The sequence below is a fragment of the Podarcis filfolensis genome (genome assembly GCF_964270895.1).
Source record: "Podarcis filfolensis genome assembly, chromosome: 3".
NCBI classification, from domain to species: domain Eukaryota; kingdom Metazoa; phylum Chordata; class Lepidosauria; order Squamata; family Lacertidae; genus Podarcis; species Podarcis filfolensis.
The window spans coordinates 43,041,167-43,059,130 of NC_139606.1; the positions used below are offsets into that span (position 1 = coordinate 43,041,167).

At 41.3% G+C, this 17,964-nt stretch overlaps 1 long non-coding RNA gene across 3 annotated transcripts in view; it reads left to right on the forward strand.

The window, feature by feature from the left end:
- Positions 1-2,558: 2,558 nt before the first annotated feature.
- The window catches only part of LOC310760266, a 29,303-nt gene continuing 13,897 nt past the window's right edge, over positions 2,559-17,964 (forward strand). For 2 of the 3 annotated variants that reach the window (XR_014546871.1, XR_014546872.1), the window contains exons 1-2: positions 2,559-2,656; positions 2,983-3,070. This is a non-coding gene — a long non-coding RNA (uncharacterized lncRNA). Of the gene's footprint in view, positions 2,657-2,982; positions 3,071-17,513; positions 17,806-17,964 lie in introns of those variants that run through there. The other variant, XR_014546873.1, reaches the window with a different exon arrangement.

Below are 17,964 nucleotides of genomic sequence, written 5' to 3' on the forward strand. Positions count from 1 at the left end.
ACAGACTAGGGGACTCCTGTGCTACTTTGGAAGCACTGGTGTTTAGGAGCACTGATGTCAGGAAGCTAAGCATGCTGCTGCAATCTATATAAATTCTTAAAAATCAAACCACCATTACTTAAGCAAAACTAGTCTTCTCCCTAAAATGATACACATTTTCATACTCTTGTGTGACTCTCAGAAAGTTGGCCCATATGGTCAAAATGTAATGTGAAAAGTGACTCTAGTGATATTTTGCTATGCCATTTTAAGTACATGTATATCTATGACAAAAATTCCTTAAGGCAAATATTAATGAAGTATTCAGGTATCCTGCTGACTTGTGAGGCACAGAAACGGTTAATGCTGGATGCTCTCCATTTTAAAACAAGTTCCTTCCTTCACAATACAGAAAAGATACACTTTTATAATAATTTTCTGTTTAATGATGAATGATTATGAGTTTTGGTCAGGAGAAGGAAGAGTCAGCGCTGAGTAAATGAGCTACCTCTCTCTGAAGGGCTGATAGGTCATAAACCATATCTAGTGGCTTGAGGGAGGTATAAATTGAAAACATCACAAGATTTGATTAGAAATCCTGAAGGCTCCAGCAATGACATAGCTTATTTGGAGAACTTTTCCTTCAAAGAGTGAGTGCAGAATGCTATATAAGCCATGGCTGAATTTAAAATGTGATCTATAAACTATGAAGAACACGAACCACAACCAGGGCGGATCTACTATGAAACTAATGAAGCTTCAGCTTCAGGGCTTAACTGACTTTGTAAAAACATTTCCCTAATTTTCACCCCCCCACAATAGAATGATAGAATAGTTGGAAGGGACCACAAGGATCATCTAGTCTGACTATATATCCCCGTGTGGGACTTGAACCCATGACCCTAAGGTTAAGAGTCTCATGCTCTATCAACTGAGCCAGTGTGGTGTAGTGGTTAAGAGCGGTAGTCTCGTAATCTGGGGAACCGGGTTCGCGTCTCCGCTCCTCCACATGCAGCTGCTGGGTGACCTTGGGCTAGTCACACTTCTCTGAAGTCTCTCAGCCCCACTCACCTCAGAGTATTTGTTGTGGGGAAAGAAGGGAAAGGAGAATGTTAGCCGCTTTGAGACTCCTTAGGGTAGTGATAAAGCGGGATATCAAATCCAAACTCCTCCTCCTCCTCCTTGAAAACTATAAGGCATAGGAATTTTTTATTCACACCAGCGACTTTGACATGTGAGATAATCCAGTACAACAATTTTAATCAAAACCAGAGGTAGCAGCTATTTTTTCAAAAATGTGGTGCTCTGTTGTGGAACAAACCCACACAATAAGATAACAGTCATTACACAGACCTCATTGCTGGTTGCGATGGGGCCTCTGCAACAATTCAAGTTTCAGGGCCCCCAAAATGTAGATCTGCCACTGACCACAACTCTATCAAACATAATTCATTTTCCTGGACCTAGTTTGAATATCTGTAAATGGGAGCATAAGCTGTTTTCAGCAGAACTTTAGACAGCTGTGAAAAGTTCCGAAGCTGTCTTACATAATTCTCTACACTAGAACAGCATGCTATTGAACATGCAAATCACACAAAAGTTTTTCTCATGTTGTGAACTAACTAACACTTGTGCTTTTTATTTCCACTTCACATGATTGGCTACTGCACCAGGTGATGATACAACAGCACTGGTGGAAAGCATATTTATATTTTCATCAGACATTGGCTGCCATCTGACATAATTATATATAACCATTCAGCATTATGAGGATGTGCTGCAGCAAGCCTCAGGCTAGCTTTGTCTTCCTCCCCTCTTCAAACACAGAGGAGGAGATTTAAAGTGTCTAGATATAGTTTGTTACAAACTGCAGCTTCCCATTTCCTCTGGATATGGGAAATTGTAGTTTTACAAGCCCCAGTTAATTCACAGTGCAGGACAGCATACCAGGATGGTTTCACCTTTCAAATACATTTAAATAAGACCCAATGAAATCAACATAAGCACTTAAACACACTAAATCTTTTCAAGGATTGCATTGAAGATGAAGTAAACCCACCTGTGCCTAAACAGATTATCCTCTCCCCTCTTCTTGTTGAATACAAAGTAAATACTCAGCATGGACTGCCTGTCTTTAACATGCAAGTCTTCAATATCCAGCTGTGAACTAATCTGTCATTGAAAAAAATTAACATTCTGTGATCTCAAAGCTAATGACTCTGGATTTCCTAAGAGAAAACAGAAGAGGACAGTGCAGGAGAGGCTGCTGGCATTTGACTGAAAGCAGAGGCATATGAGCAAGGAGGTTGGAAAGGATTCTTGGCAATGGGATGAAGGCAGTGATTAAAGATAAGCTGTGGAAATGGCTGCATGAAGATTTAATTACCTGTGGCTAAGGTAAGCTGGATTTGAGCACCTTCCAAAAACATATTGTGCTTGAAAAATACCCTAAGTGGTTATCCCTGATTTATCCTCCAATATTAAAACAACCTAGCATAATCTGAACATGGTAGTAAATCTGACCTCACTGAAGGTCAACATCTGCAACACTGTAGTCAACAGGAAGGGGAAGAATCCTAGACAGAACCTAAAATGTAGCATCCAATTTCACACATAAGCCTAAAACAAATGCAAACTTCAGGCCTCATGCCCTAAATAGTTCTGCTATTTTAGCAAGGTATGTATGTCTGTTTGTGATGAGGACAAGCAGAGCCACAATGTGCTGATTCTCCTGTGGTTTTTGATATCATCAACTATGGTATTATTCTGGATAGGCCATCCTTGTTGGACACTAGAGGCACCATACTATATCGCAGTGGTTCCACTTCTATCTGGATGGCCTGTTCTAGAAGGTGATGCTAAGAGGCCTACAGCTCAGCTCTATAACATTAATTCAATGGGACCATGTTATTTAACATCTACATCTAACTGCTGAGTGAGAAAAATCATTTGGAAATATGGGGCATGTTAATGGCAACCAGTTCCGTTTCTCCTTTTCATCAGACTCTGGTAAAATGATGGAGAGTGAGGAATCGGTGTGTAGAAGCTGTAATGGATGGGAAGAGGGCCAACAAATGGAAGTTGATTCTAGGTAAGTCAGATGCCTTGTTGATAGGTGGTTCATCTGGCCGGGAGGAGGTGTGTGTGATAGCCATGCTGTTATGGATGGGATTGCCTTGAAGGCTCAGCTTTTGTAGCTTATGACTGCTGTTGAATCCCACATAAGATGGGATCCACAGCACACAATGTATTTTATCTTCTTAGGCTGCCGCCTCTGGTTACATCCCTTCTTGCCATAATAGTCACTGTTATCCATGGGCTTGGAACTTTAAGGCTGGACTGCTGCAATACATTGGAGCTGCCTTTGAAGATTTCTTGGAAACATCAGTTGGTAAACAGCGTAGGGCTAAGCTAGAACCAGTCACATTGAATGGATATCACCAGTCCTTAAACAGTTACACTGGTTCTAGCATCTCTAGGCAAAATTCAAAGTGTTGGTCATTACCCATGAAGGTCCAAATGTCTTGGAACTCAGCTATTAGAAGGACCAACCTTTTCCACATGATCCTGCCTGAACCTTTCAGTGACCCACCCTCCAGCTCCCCACTCCCTCAGTACCTGAGGCGAAGCAGGTGCTGACTAAGGAGAAGGCCCTAAGGAGAGTTGTGGTGACTCAGAGATTGTCTTTCCTAGTGAAGCTTGCTTGGCAAAACACTCAATGTCTTTTCAGTGCCATGCAGTTATTCTTACTTTTAAAAAAATCTACCCGGGGCAATACAGTGTGTTGTATAAGGGATTTTAGTGTTGCTTCTATGATGCTGCTGGATTTTATGCCTGCTCCTCCTGTCCATTTAATGCAGCTCTGATTTTAAGTGGTTTGTGCTGTGGGATTCTTTTGGGCAGAAGGGCAGCCTCTAACAAGGCAGATGGATGGTCTCAATCAAATACATACGCAAACCAGGAAGCTGCTCTCCAAACACAAGAGCAACAGTCTCACCAGCAGCTCAGTCAGCAGCAGCCTGGAGGCCAGCATGGGAACACAGCTCTTTCTCAGCTCTGAGAAACTAGCAATTTCCTATGTGGTTTTTTTGTGTGGTGCTGATTCTTTCCTACCAAGATTAGCATCTCCCTGGTGATACTCAAGGGATTCTTTGCAGGGAATTCCATGTCCCCCTGCATCATTTTGCCCCACTGCACTATCCCATGTGAAGGAGTTGCTTCAGGTGACCCATGGACCAGAGATACACGAGGCCATACAAATCTCAATAACAGGGATCTAAGGAAGGAGATGCAGGTAGTTGACAACACACCAGTTCAAAGAATTTGGTGGCCTCAGTGTCACTGACAGAGGAAGTTTGCTTGTCCAGCTCAGTTGGGAAGGCTTGATGAGGTGGGGTAGTCTGTTCCCTTGCTTTAGAAAGGCTCCTCTGGGCTGCCATATTCAGAGGCAGGCTGTCTCTAAATACTTCTGGAGGCATCTGTTGGTCATTGTGGAAAGCAGGATGCTGGACTGGGGTGGCCACTTGATCTTCTCAGAGAAGGCTCTTCTTACATTAGGTGCATGACTATGTGCACCTCTGTTACTAAAAGAAGGCGTTGCATTGTTGAAATTCAGAAATCTAAGTTAGTCATGTATTTTGACTTCAATAGGTTTGAGTAGAACTAGCACTGACTACCACCCATCCGGTCTATCAGTTCACTCCACTACAGGAGGATGTGGGGACAGCTTCCTGCTATTCATCCCCCACTTTAATTTTTCTTTTCTTTTTTCTTTCTCTTTTTTAAAAAAACGCTTACTAGATGAGTGGCTCCCGAGTAAGATATTTCACAGCCCCCAGAGAAATTAGAGACATTTATAAAATGTAGTAAAACCTTTAAAAGGTTCAGAAAACAATACATAAATCTTCCATTCAAGAAGCGCTTGTGACACTTGAGCAACCAAATCCTACAAAGCAAGATGAAAGTGCTAGAAGTTATTCAAAATTAAATTATGATAATTACAATATATAAGCATGAAGCCGTTCATGTTCATTCTCTCTCTCTCTCTCTCTCTCTCTCTCTTTCTCTTGTACTTATCTTTTGTCTCATTTGAGGCAATGGCTGCTGTTCCTGGCTGGCTGATACACCTTTCTGATTTAGTAGAATTTAACAAAGGGACCCAGCTTGTGGCAGACTCTGGTTTTTGAGAGCACGCTTTTGAGATTTGTTCAAAATCAAAGTACCCTTCAGTTTCAAGGCTTTTGAATAGCCAGTGCCTTTTGGAAGATGCATAGGATAAAAACAAAGGAATCACTCTTATTTTATAACACTTTCTGGGGCTATTAGTTGTAATGGCTATATGTTACCTGCAATATTGGAGGAAGCGTGCCAGTTGTTAAGGACCGTGAGTGGGATAGCTGTACTGCCCTCAGGGCCTGCTTGCAAGTTTCCCAAAGGCATCTGGTTGGCCTCCATGAGAACAGGATGCTGGACTAGATGGGCTTTGGCATACTTCCGGGTTGGCGCCTCCGGACAATGACGGAATTCCTCTGATCAGGAGGAATTCGCTGCATGGAAATTAGGGTCTGGCCACCACGGCGAAGGCGGGTACCCATAAAAATCACAGGCGGGAGAAGCCTGTGAACGTGGGATTTGGCTGGCACCTTTTGCGCCTCCCCTACTCACAGGGAAACCCGGTTTCGGGGATCCGGAGCGACGTGGGGTGAGTGGCACAGTGCTTTGAATCGACTGCTTTTTTCATGGAGTGAAGCCGCACTGCTGTTGCCGGAGAGCGCTGACTTTTTCCTGTGGACAATTTGATCTTGAAACAATTACCCGTGAGTAGAACGGAAAATTGGATTTTTAAACGTCTTAATTTGGCATCGAAACGGGGAGGTTTTAAACAGGAACTCCGCTTCCCCCTTTTGTAAATAGACTGAAGCAAAGAGGCTGCAAGCTAAAGTCTTGGAAAATCTTCTGTAAAGAATTAAACCTCCATCGGCTAAAATCGTTAAACTGCCCTTGGAAGCAGGAGAAGAGGGGGGAAATTTTAGATTGCCTAAGCCTGCAGGAGAGAGAGTGAAGAAAGATAAATTACCACCGTTTTGAACCTGGAAACGGGCTGCCAGTAAGATTGACGTTTGGGGAAAGTTCATTGACTGTGAATAAAATGTATGTTGACAGATAGTTAAACAAGAGAAATATATTGTTTCCATTGTTTCCTTCTGCGCTTAAAAAGGAGCAAAAGTAACTGAAAATTGAAACTAATTTTGTTGCTGGATCTGCGTTTAAAAGGACTGATACAAATAGAAATTGTTTCCTCTAGAGGGAGCCTTTGAAACTGTTACAGGAGTGGAGCTGGGGAATTTTCCAGCTGCAGAGATAAAAGACCGTGAGAATCAGGGATTGACCTTGGACTGGTAAGAATGTCTACAGAAGAAGCCTTAGTGATTGCATTTTGCAAGATAAGTGCTTCATTGGAACAGCTTCATAAGAAGACGGATGTGATGACTATTAAAATTGATAATATGGGACAAAAAGTGACTGATTTGGGACAAAAAGTGAACATCTATACAGAAACTACTCAAGAATCGATTCAGGAATCTACTTTGACATGGCAAGTTGTGGAGAAGGCGAGGGAGAAAGTTGTTGTTGAACCTCAAGTAACACAAGTGGAGAGAGCCCCAGCCTTACAGAGGCAATTTGATGAATATAAGTTGTTGCCTTCTATGACTGAATTTAGAGAAAGTCAGATTTTGAGGATTGGAGCCCCGCTTGGATTGGAGAAGGAAAGTTGGACAGATCCCCTTATGCAGGGATGTTCTGGCTTTTGGGACCTGGATTTGGGTCAGGAGGAGATTGGAGTTGTGGGGGCCTTCAGTTTTGGAGGGATTTTGAAACACGTCCTGAAATATCTTTTGGACTTTAGTTTTGACTACGGAGAATGGGCTGACCTGTCGAGAAGGAATAAAGACATTGTTAGGTTGGAGCTTCCCCGAGATCTACTCCTCAGCGCCAAAGGAAGGAAATGAAGAACAAGATCAGCGGAAGATAAAGTAAAGTGTATGTATAAATATGAAGAAGATCTGCAGAAGGGACATGGAAAAGAGTTAAGAGCCTCGGACAGAAGATCACCAGGTTGATGGACCATATGGAATTGATAGAAAGGACTGGCAGAATCCGAGACCAGGGAGAAGAGACGGTGGAAGAAGATTGGAAAAAAGTTTAAAATTTATTTATAGAAATATTGTAAAATTAATGAGTGTTAGAAAAATGTTGGAATGAAATTACATGGCTTTAGTAGAAATGTTATAAGGACTTAAGTACAAATAAGTTTTATGGTATTAATGGTAAGATAAGGTTAAAATAAATTAAGATAATTATATGACAGAAAACAGAGAAAGATGGAAAGGATTTGCTGAAATAATTAATAACTAGAATACAAAAAAGGGAGATGTGAGGAGGTCGATGAAACAAGTAAATGAAAGACAAAGATATGGAAATATTGGATGTGTTTTTAATTGTCTTTGCTTTTGTTTTTGTTTTGATGTATTGGTTTTTGTTTTTTTATGTATTGTAATGTATTGATTTGTTTTGTTTAATCTTTCTCTTTTTTTTCCTTTCTGTAATCTTTAAACTTTTAATAAATATTATTTCAAAATAAAAATAGATGGGCTTTGGCATGGTCCAGCTGGGCTCTTCTTACTTCCTCCCATACATGCTGAACATGAGCCCAACCTAACAGAAAAGACCCATGCATACAGCAGTTGGAGTTGTATGGTATATTGTGGTGCTCCTTTGGTCGCCATTACTCTTGCATTCTAAGGTGTGCATCTCCCATCTGGGGCCTCTGCTAGCTAGGCTGGGGCCAGTGATTTTGATGCTAGAACATATCACATATACTAACAGGAAACTTGACTCATTTGAGTGTTAATCCTTATGTGATCAAAACGGCACTAACTCTGCCACCAGAGGGGAGGTCTAAACAGGCCTGAAAGAATACCCAGCGTTTGTGGAAGTACAAAAATCTTTAGAAAGCTAACTCTTAGAAGGAAAAGCCCCCCAACATCCCAATGAAAACTGAATGTGATCGGTAGGTATGCAATTCTGACTTTCTTTCTTTTTTGAGGGGAAGAGAGAAATGGAATTCAGGATGAAGGGAAAGGAATGACACTCACATGCTAGCATTAAGGATTAGGGTTCAGTTGATGAGTTCTACTAGCAAAATTCCATACAAGGACTTCCACTAGTGCAATGGGGCTTTCCCCCCTCTCCTCCCCCTCACACCCCCTCTTGGAAGGTGGGAGAACACCCAGAACAGTGTGCAAGGGGAGGAGGGGGGGTAATTGTTTTATCTGTCAAGCTGCAGCGCTTGTGCTGAGGGACTAATTGCCACAGTGCTACATTGAATCCCTCCCTCTGTTGCAAGTCCCACTTGTTTTCCCCCTAATTCAGAGCACTGTAAAAGTGAAGACCTAGGACAACAAGTGTCTCACGGTCAAAGTAAGGCAGGCGAAAGAGAAGTGAGCAAAAATGGCCTGGAGTAGCTATGCACATACACGTCTGCCAGCTTGCTGAAGAAAAGAAGGTACACAATCCCTCAATATAAGTCTTTGGATACATAATGGACTTGCATTCATTTGGTAATTTTGTCATTTCCCACACACAGTAAGAAAGAAAGACAAACTACCTAAAATGAAAATGACTCACTCGTTCCCTTTTCTTCTCATTAGTTAATGACGCCATTATTAAGATGTCTCACACTTCGTCAAGCCAAGCAACATCATCTCCGGACCTCCCACCCAACCCCATTTCCCCCTTCACTAAAATAGATGTGAAATGCAAGGCAGCATCCCTGGTGAATTTCATTCACACGATGTCGGGCTTGCTTGCGCCTTTCCCAGGACTCGCAAATGCCTGCGATGATGACACGGAGGAAATTGTGATGTTGTCCAAGTTCATAATGACCTGGTTTGGAATACAAATTTGTACACATGGTAACGCTAGGCCATAGTAAGAATTGATCTACAGTGGACCCTCCAGACATGAATTAAATTCATTCTGGAGGTCTGTCTGCAACCCAACAAGTTTGTAGGCAGAGGCGTCGCTTCTGTACACTCGCACAGCGCGATTGAGCGCTTCTGCGCATGCACGCGGGGCAAAACCCGGAAGTATACTTCTGGGTTTGCCACGTTCCTAACCCGAAAGTTACGTATCCAGAGTGGTATGAAAGTTACGTATCCAGAGTGGTATTTGCAGGCTTTTGGAACCTGGATGCTAAGCAAGATTTTAAGATTGTAAGTGCCTTTAGACTTGGAAGAGGAGGGAGGAAAAACAGGGTGAGAGACTGTTTGATTACCCTCCGAAAGAAAGAAGAGAGAGACAAAATACTGAATCTGCATTTCCAGCAGACTCTGGAGATACAAGAATCAAGAGTTGAGATCTTCAAGGACATTCCGAAACATTTATTGGATCTTAGGGCTAACTACGGAGATCTGGTGGCCCTGCTGAGAAGAAACAGAATTGCTTTCAGGTGGGAATTTCCCCAAGGCCTTTCTTTTAATTTTAAAGGGAAAAAAATCAAAATAAGATCAGTGGAAGATAAAGAAAAATTCTTGAAAGACCACGAAGAAGATCTACAAAAAGAAGCTGAAGAAGGAGAAGAGCCAAAAGCATTAAAACCAGGATTACTAGAATTAGTATCACTACCTTTGGGATTGGATAAATCGAAAAAGCCACCACCAACAGAAGAAGAACAACTACTTGGAGCAGTTGGAGGAGAAGCAAAATAATCACACCATGTCTCTGCAACTTTTAAGTTGGAATATTCATGGCTTTAATTCCCCGGAGAGAAGGAGAAAGGTTTTCCATTTATTGAAAAAGGAACAATTGGACTTGATTTGCCTACAGGAAACTCATGTGATAAGGCTCCACAGGAAAGTACTGATTAATAAAAGATTGGGCCAAGAGTTTATCTCGTCAGATAAAGTTAAAAAGAGAGGAGTTGTAATATATGCAAAAGAGAGCCTTTCACCGAAATTTATTTTTAAAGATGATCAAGGAAGATTTGTGGCAATTGAAATACAAATTCAAGGAGAGAAATTTTTGATAGTAGGAGTTTATGCACCAAATGAGGGGAAATCTGAATTTTTTAAGAAGTTGCATGAGACATTGTTGGACTACATGGAATATAACATCATTATGATGGGAGATATGAACGGAGTGGTGTCTACAAATATGGACAAGTCGCAAAGACAGGTAATTACTAAAGACGGCAGACTACCAAAAACCTTTTTTGACATGACTGACAACATAGACTTAATTGATATCTGGAGAACTAAGAACCCCTTGGGTAGAGAGGGTACTTTCTTCTCTGAAGCCAAAATGACATGGACAAGAATTGACCAAATGTGGATAACTAGAGGACTGGCTCCTAAAATTCGAAAAGCGGAAATTTGCCCTAAAACTTGCTCCGACCACAATGCTGTAAGAATGGAGATGAAATTAACACCAACTGGTTCCTTTAGATGGAGGATGAATGACACCTTGTTTAGAGATGCAGAAGTTACCAAGAAGGCCCAAAAAACTTTGAGAGACTATTTCGAGATAAATTTGAATACTACGGTTGAAAAAAGAGTAATCTGGGACGCAAGTAAAGCAGTTATGAGAGGGTTTCTGATTCAACAGAACGCAATAAAAAAGAGAACTCAAAATGAGAAAAAAGACAAAATTTTGGAGAAAATTAAAGAAGGAGAGAAGAAATTAAGAGTGAAACCAAAGTCGCAAGAGATTCTGAGAGAAATAAAGTTGTATCAAGTACAATACATGAAAATGATAAATCAGGAAATAGAATGGAAAATCAAGCAAATGAGACAAAAGACATTTGAATCGGCTAATAAATGTGGGAAACTGCTGGCTTGGCAGATGAAAAAAAGACAAAAACTGAATACCATTACAAACTTGGAAGTAGAAGGAAAGAATATAGAGAATCCAGTGGAGATTAGAAAGTGCTTCCAGAGATATTTCAAACAACTATATACACAAGGGCCACAGAAAGAGACCGATATAGATCAATTTTTAAGAACAAATGGATTACAAAAAATCTCTCAAGAAAATAAATTAATGCTGAATTGTAAAATAACAGATCAGGAGGTGGAAGGTGCCATCCAAAATATGCAGCTGGGCAAATCTCCAGGGCCGGACGGTTTAACCTCAAAATACTATAGATCTTTGAAAGATCGGTTAATTCAACCACTAAAGGAGGTTTGCAATGAAATTTTGGAGGGGAAAAAAGCGCCTGAGTCGTGGAAGGAAACTTATATTACACTTATACCGAAAACTGAGTCCGAAAAAACACAACTTAAGAACTACCGCCCCATATCCCTACTTAACATGGATTACAAAATCTTCGCAGATATTTTGGCTAAAAGATTGAAAAAGGTACTAGTCGAGGAGATACATAAAGACCAAGCTGGCTTTCTCCCGGGTAGACACTTGTCTGACAATACAAGAAATATAATCAACATTTTAGAGAAGTTGCAAGTAAATATTAATACTAAAGCAGTTTTGATATTTGCTGACGCGGAGAAAGCCTTTGACAATATTTCTTGGAGTTTTATGAAGAAAAACCTACAGGGGATGGGGGGTTGGTCAAGGTTTTGAAAACGGTATAGGTGCAATTTACTCAGAACAAAAGGCTAAACTGATAGTTAACAACGTGGTGACAGAAGAATTTAAGATGGAGAAAGGGACACGACAAGGCTGCCCAATTTCCCCACTGCTTTTTATTTCGGTCCTGGAGGTTTTGCTAAATATGATTAGAAGGGACCATTTGATTAAAGGTATTCAGGTCGGAGGTAAACAGTATAAACTTAAAGCGTTTGCAGATGACTTAGTATTGACATTACAGGAGCCAGAATCTAGTACTAAAAGAGTATTAGAATTGATTCAGGAATTTGGTCAAGTGGCAGGATTTAAGTTGAACAAGTCAAAGACTAAGGTTCTTGAGAAAAATTTAACACCGATTGAGAAAGAGAGGTTTCAGAAGGAGACGGGATTAACATTGGTTAAGAAAGTAAAATACCTGGGGGTTAACATGACTGCTAAGAACTTAAATTTGTTTAAAGATAACTACGAGAAATGTTGGTCAGAAGTGAAAAAGGATCTTGAAATATGGTCAAACTTGAAGCTTTCCTCGTTTGGTCGAATTGCTGTTATAAAGATGAATGTATTGCCAAGAATGTTATTTTTATTTCAATCATTGCAAATTTTGGACAAAATGGATTGTTTCAAGAAGTGGCAGAAAGAGATTTCTAGATTTGTCTGGCAGGGCAAGAAGCCCAGAATAAAATTTAAAATATTAACTGATGCTAAGGATAGAGGTGAATTTGCCCTACCAGACCTTAAACTTTACTATGAATCAGCAGCATTTTGCTGGCTGAAAGAATGGCTGCTTCTTGAGAACACAGACATTGTGGATTTAGAAGGTTTCAAACCTTATTGTCAGAAGAGCATTGTTTAATGTCTGGACAAGATATAAAGACTTACTTGAAAATAAAACCCCAAGGTGGTTATCACCGATGGAAGCGAAGGCTCAGAAAAAGCTCAATATGGAGGCCAAATGGCCAAAATATTGGGAGATTTTGGAACAAGAAGGTGACAAATTGAAATTGCAGAGTTTTGAGAAACTAAAAGATAAAGTGTGAGACTGGCTTCATTATTATCAAATAAGGGAGGCTTATAATATGGATAAAAAAATTGGCTTCCAGGTGGAAAAATCAAAATTGGAAACAGAACTGCTAGATTCCAAAACTAAGATGCTATCAAGAATGTATAACTTGCTGTTGAAATGGAATACGCAGGATGAAACGGTTAAATCTGCTATGATTAAATGGGCACAAGATGTTGGACATAACATAATGTTTGCTGACTGGGAGCAGTTGTGGACCACAGGTATGAAATTTACGGCATGTAATGCCCTAAGAGAGAATATTATGAAAATGATATACAGGTGGTACATGACACCAGTCAAGCTTGCAAAAATATATCATTTGCCCGATAATAAGTGTTGGAAATGTAAGGAAAATGAAGGTACATTCTTTCACCTTTGGTGGACGTGCCCAAAGATTAAGGCTTTCTGGGAAATGATCTATAATGAAATGAAAAAGGTATTTAAATATACCTTCCTGAAGAAACCAGAGGCCTTTCTCCTGGGCATGGTCGGCCAATTGGTGCCAAAGAAGGATAGAACTTTTTTTATGTATGCTACAACAGCAGCAAGAATACTCATCGCGAAGCATTGGAAGACACAAGATCTACCCACCTTGGAAGAATGGCAGATGAAAGTGATAGATTATATGGAATTGGCGGAAATGACTGGCAGAATCTGCGACCAGGGAGAAGAGTTGGATGGAAGAAAATTGGAAGAAATTTAAAGATTATCTGCAGAAATACTGTAAAATTAATGAATGTTAAAATGATGCAAGATTGAAATGTGATGGTTTTAGTAACAAAGTTAAAAGAATATGCAAAAAAGGATTGTTAATTAGATGAAATTATGATGTTCAATATGTTAAGATTTGTAACTAAGATAAAAACAAAGAGGGAAAGGATTTGCTGAAGTATCTATGTGAACTGGAATACAAAAAAGGGAGGTGTGAGGAGGTCAAGAAACGAGTAATTGAAATATAAGAAATGAAAAGAATGATTTATTTTTAATTGTGTTTTTTATTTTCCACATATTCTGTATCTTTTTCTTTTTTTATTTGTATTTTTGTATCTTTTTTCTTTTTTCTTTTCTTTTTATTTTTCTTTTCTTACATTGTAATTTTCTTTGTTTGTAAAATCTCAATAAATATCTTTAAAAAAAAAAACAGAGTGGTATGTAACTAGAGGGTCTACTGGACTGTATTCTCAGACGAGACCCTGCACATTCACTGTTAGCACCCAGCAGATCAATCACTCAAGCCAGGTCTTTGTAGGCACATGGACTCAAGTTATTTGATTTTCATCCCTTCATGATCCCTGAAACTCGCATCGATTGCTGTGATCCTCACTATCAAGACAGCTGCCTCCTATGCTCATGCTCAGAAGATCTTTAATGCTAAGCCCCCAAATTGATTGGTGTGAAGTATGTGGCCAGCCCACTTCATCAACCACCCTTTCGTTATGTCTAGTTTATTTTGGCCCATCTATTATTTTGACCATTTCTTGAAAAACATTTTTATGTTGCGGTGGTTCCTCCATCTTCATCTGAAACTGTCTTGTTCCCCAGCGTGTTTGCAGAAGTGGCTGCTTGAGTTTCCAAGGAGCTGCCTGTCGTGGCTTGTGCAGGCAATTTCAATTCCCAGGAAGCAGGTGGAAAGACACATGCATATGGCACCATCAGCATGTGTGTGCCAACATTACAAGCTAGGAGAGAACTTTTGGGAAATAGATTTTCCGCAGCCCCGAAAGCACACTAAAGAAACCTCATGAATGGGTACATCTTTTTCCCAGGGACAGATTTCAATAAAGCGAGTGGCAGGCAGGAACACTTGTGGGAGTGAAAGTTTGATGAAATGACAGCACCATGGGAGATATATCCTGTTTCTTTTTCTACCACAATATGTACAAGAACCCAAAGTCTTAATTTTAAGCAAAGCAAAACAAAAGTATCACAGACAGGTAACAAAATGGGTCGCAAGGTGTGGTCTGAGGCACTTAACGGAGCCACATTGCTGGAGAACCTAAGCAGATCTGGGCCTGGTCAGTGCCTGGATGAGACACGGGCTGGGAATTCCGTGACCACCATCTTGAATTCCATAATGAAGATATCAAAATGCACAAAAGGTGGAGCAACCAGCCCAACTGCTCCAGTGATACACACTGTACTAAGCAGTCCAGGGTGAGGGGTGCAGACTAAGCATCTCTATATGGAAGCATCGTTTGATAGGATTGGGCAAATCTATCCATTTCCGTGTCCCCCTTTTTCTAATCTTCAGTTCGCTTCTCCACATTTTGAGACGTGTTTGCAATTTTAAACAGAAGTCTTCATGCAAATTCAGCAGCATTTTAGTTCAGCATTTTTCTAATATACATATTTCTATGCAATTTTGCCTAATATATACGTTTTTGAAAAACACACATTTCCCCCATATATTGTACATTTGTTCCTGTTGTTTTCTCCATTACATGCATTTTATGGACACCAGGGGTGGCTCGTCCCATTTCTTCTCCTGAGGTGAAACAGGAATGTGTTGTCTCCTGTCCCCTGCTGTGCCCCACTCACCCCACTGCTTCTGCTGTCATCATAATGCCCCCCCTTGCCAAAACCTTGCAAGAGGAACCTTGGTGCTCATCTTCTCCACCCCAGGGGCAGGGAAGACAAGTGGCAATACCATGTGTGGAACGCCCTGTGTGCTCATTGAAACTCAGTGACAGGGTGGTATTCCAGTGGTGGTGGAAGTGCTGGGGCAAGCAGGGTGCTACCTCTTGCATTTCTGCCAACTGAGGCAGCTGCTTCACTCTACCTAATGGGTGAGCCGGCTCTGATGGATATTTTGCCCTAGTAGATGCATTTTTGTATGCATTACTTGGCTGGAGAACTACACTGTAAAATTTGGAGAAATTTCAAAGGATGACTGCATGTTGGGTTGCATATTGCTTTGAAAAGTGCAATTTAGGCAGGTTCCCTTATAAATGTGAACTGAATTGAATTTCTCCCATCTCTACTTAGATGGATCTACCATTAGGGTTGTGTGCGTGCATGGAGGTGGTAGTAGTAGAAGGATGGGGGTTCCTGGGCTCAGCAGACCTGCTCCCTCTCCTCTGCTCCCATCCTATGTAACATATAATTAGCACTGAGTGAGGTTTCCTAGGGAAGCCTCTTTTTGCACCTATCTGCTACTGAAGGATGCAAGAGATGACACTGCACTGAGTCTGGTGCTGCCTTCTCTCTGCTTCGATCTCACTTAGCATCTGGTCCACTTGGTCCAAATAGGGCACTACTCTACCAACCTCAGCCTGCCACCAACTCTGGCTGTGAGCTCTGTCCTCCTTAGAATCACTATTGCCCCTTGTGGAACTCAGCCAGTAGGAGAATGGGCCAAAATTAGAATTAGTTGGCTCTGCTTGACATTGATTCTGACTTCACCTACTGTTGGTTTCCCTGCCTCCCACCCTGCCAGGCCTAATGGGCACTAATCACCACTGTGCTAGTAGTGGGAGCCCCAGCAGCTAAATGCAGTAGGTGAAAGAGGTTGAGTAGCCCCTAGCACAAATGCTAGTATTAGTCTTGTCCTTGGTGACAGTTAAGTTTTTGTACTACTGTTTGCTCTACCTGTTAGAATTCATGCTCCGTGATTGCAGTCATGCGATTGTTGTCTATCAAATGATGGTATATGTTTTGACTCCACAGAGTGGGAAGTGATGGAGACAGGATGTTTGTGTTACTGTGTTCCGTGAAGTGGGACTATTGTCCTTTGTTCTTTCTCTTTATTGTCTGATACTAGAGAGAGAGGGAGCCATGTTGCAGTGCTCCGTGTGTGTTTCTATGTAAATAAAGTAGATTAGCCAAAATGCTGAGTTGCTGAGGTCTGTTACGCATGATGCGCAAACTCTGCGGATCCCTAGCTGTGCCGATGTCTGTTGGCATCAGTTGCTGTGATGTTCGGGCTGAAGAAAGCTTTTGAAGCTACCAAACTATCGACCAGGAAGGAGGGAACATACCAGTCAGGCATGTGTCTCTGCCAGGGTCCTACTCGAGTGTAGACTGAGCTCCTGACACTACCAACTATCAAAGTTTTCGTACTAACGTTATATTGGATGTCACCCCAAACATGCAGAGTTCTCCAGACTGGGTGGACAGGCAACATCTAGCCCTCTCAAGCTGTAGTTTTCAGCCAATACCTTTTCTTCAATGTGTAGGGTATAATATATTGGATCCTCTCCCAACCCCAGGCTTCCAGTGGGCAGCAGGTGGTGGGCTTGAAATGAGATTTAAATTTTGTGGACATTGTCCAAGGGCTTAAGCCTTGCCAATGCTAAAAGATCCAGTTATTTTAACACTCAGTGCCGCTTGTGTGCATAAATGGGTATTGTTCTGTAGCCTAAAATTCTTATTAATTCAACATTGCCACTTGCTTCTATTTTAATAAGTTCACTTTTTAATTTTTCCTCTAAAGCTTTTCTTTGATGTGCTTATCAACTTGCTATTTAAAGAAAATAATATTGGCATGTCACATCTGACAGAGCGTTCTGAGTATAGTTGAATATTTGTACTTTGTGGGTTTTATAAAAGTAATGTTATGTTATGTTCACGTCATGTTTCCCTGTCATGAACTTAATGTTTCAGTCAGTCTTCCCCCCCCCCTACATGTACCAAACACAACCAGAGGTTACAGTGTCAATTAGCAAAAGCTCATTTTTGGAATGTATCAAGTTTATAAACAAAGTGGATTATGCACAGTTGTTCTTTTCATTATTTAATGAAGGCAAACTCTTAAATGTCTAAGTCTGTGCATCTGAAAATTTCAGTCTACTCATGTGTTTGGTGTTTGTTCCCTATAAACCCAAAGGTCCTGCCATGTTTTTGCTGGGTAAGAGATCACCAATGCAATAAGAGATCACAAATGCAGCTCTTTCTGGACACATCACCACAAAGCCATTTCCGAACTTGAGAGGAGAGGGGGTTGCCGGCTACCCCCTCCCACTTTCGCGGGGGCTGGCCTTTTGCCCCCGCGAGAACAAGGGAATCCCTGGGCGTGCCTGCGACCCTGCCCGCCAATCGGCGGGCTGGGGAGGCGTGGCCTAGCCCATTTAAGGCCAGGCGTGCCCGGGGACTGCCCTCTTTTCCCCCGTTCCAGCTGACCGGTTTTCCCATCCCACCCACCCTTTAGGTTAGCTAGCTATGACCTTGCTATGGACTTCGGTTGGTCGCAGCAAGGGGCCTGGTAGGAATTTTTCCAACTTGGCGCATTTCCAGCCTTTTGGTTTTTTCGCCTACCTCGTAGCAAACGTCACAACTTC